The sequence below is a fragment of the Nicotiana tabacum genome, chromosome 22, assembly GCF_000715075.1.
Source record: "Nicotiana tabacum cultivar K326 chromosome 22, ASM71507v2, whole genome shotgun sequence".
Lineage (NCBI taxonomy): Eukaryota > Viridiplantae > Streptophyta > Magnoliopsida > Solanales > Solanaceae > Nicotiana > Nicotiana tabacum.
In genome coordinates, this window is record NC_134101.1 from 48,731,599 (window position 1) to 48,733,613 (window position 2,015).

Sequence of the window (2,015 nt, forward strand, 5' to 3'; positions counted from 1 at the left end):
CCAATAACCCCATTAACCTAGAACTGGTCGCAACCCATCAAAATAAACCCGACCCAACCCCCTTTTAATCGTGGTTGTTGATCTCTGAGATCAACGGCCCATATCTAACCCCTCCCTTTAACTACCCAAATGCCTAACCCTAACCTCACTCTCCCCTCATCTTCCACCCTGATATCCTCTCAACCCCTTCTCTCTCTTTCAAGAACCCTAGTCGCCGCCCCCTAAATCTTCTCCTAATCCCACCTAATATGGGATTCCATAGCTATTACTTACCATACTCGAACCCCTTCTGGTGCTGGCTACTCTCCTATAGTGCCTGCCTAAACATGGCAAGCAGATCTCATCAAAATCGAACCAAAATCGGTTCAAATCCCGGATTTTTGAATGTTATTCCGTCTATGTTCATCCTATGCTACTGTGAGTCCAAATATTTGTTTATATTCTGTTGATTCTTACTTACCCTAAAACTAGGGTTTACAGAATTCTCTGATTTCTAGTATTATTTGTGTCTATATTCGTCCTATGCTACTGTTTCTCTGTATATTCCTTTGATATTGTTTTTTTTTTAACTAAAAGCTAGGGTTTACCAGCTTCTTCTCCCACTCCGATTTTAATTTAATTTATGTATTCTTCTTTCCTTTTTATGTTCTAATTGATTGTATTTCCTTATTTATGTGCTTATTTTACTGCTATAAAATCCCATTCCCCTTCCCCCTTTGAGACAGAACTTCAATCACTATTTTTTCACTAAAACTGAAGCTTTACTCTGTGCTCGTTGAGTATCTTGTTCTGTTTTGGGCTCTTGGCTTCTATTTTTTCGACCTCTCTTGAGTGTGAGCATTGCCCTGGGTTCTTGAAACCCTTGGGAACTTGACACATTTGAGACTTTGGGTCCTATTTGCTGTTCTTTCTTGTTTATTGAACAATCACTGGTTAGTTTCTAAACCTTCGCAATGTTTATTCCATTATGTTAGCATGTTTTCTGAAACTGCATGACTTCATGTATTCCCTTGACTCTTTTCCTGTCTAATTCTGCCTATAATTACTAGCCTAATAATGTCTTTGCACCTAGCTTAGCCAATTTGGACAGATTGAAGCATGTTTAGCTTGGTGATTGCTGATAATCTGAATGTTCTGCCTTGATTATATGGCTTAATCCATGTGTTCTGCCTAATTTTGAATCTCTAGTGATCAAATTTTGTCATTAATATGCCTTAGTTTGTTTAAGACCTTCATTCTAAATGTATAGTGTGCCCCTACGAATATGACTGTCACTCTATGTGTTCTTGCAATATCCAATTCTGTACCTCTAATAACCTGTTATCCTTTCTTCCTTGACTGATGCCCTCTATGGTATCTGATCCTGTTTGTATTATACTGTTTAATCCTGAGTTTGGTATAATCTAATCCTTTAAGTTCTAAACTGGTTGTATTAATTGGTTTTACTAGTCTAATGTCCTTGCATGTTAACTTTGCAAGCCCAGGCTCCTTGTTTCTTATCATATGTAACTCTGCCCTAATGTATTAGTTTGCTTCTCGAGTTCATGTTCATTATGTGATTATCTTAAAGTGTTTGCAAATGCTTTTCCAAACCTATTACTTTATTACTATTTCTTTGATTGTTTTTTGTTATGAGTCTAATTCTGGGCAGGTCGGCTGGAAGCCAAGGCCCCCTAAATCTTCTCTATTAACCTCCCTAGTGTGAGCACTGCCCTGGGTTCTTGAAACCCTTGGGAACTCTGACACACTAGGGTCTAAGGTTCTGTGGCCACTTTGTCCCAATTGCTTAATTCTGCCTCCCTTTTCACCTACTGAATGAACCAATTGGTTTGTGTAAATGGTTGTTGATTAGCTGTGGTTACTGGGTTTTGGCTATTTTGTGTAAATGAAGATTGTTTTCTAGGTTTGATTGGCTATGACTTCTGGGCTGTGGTGAAACCTGTATGGATACGGAATTTGAAGGCCTAGCCAGACTAGGTATGCTTTGGGCCTGTCTTAGGCCCACTATAGTGATT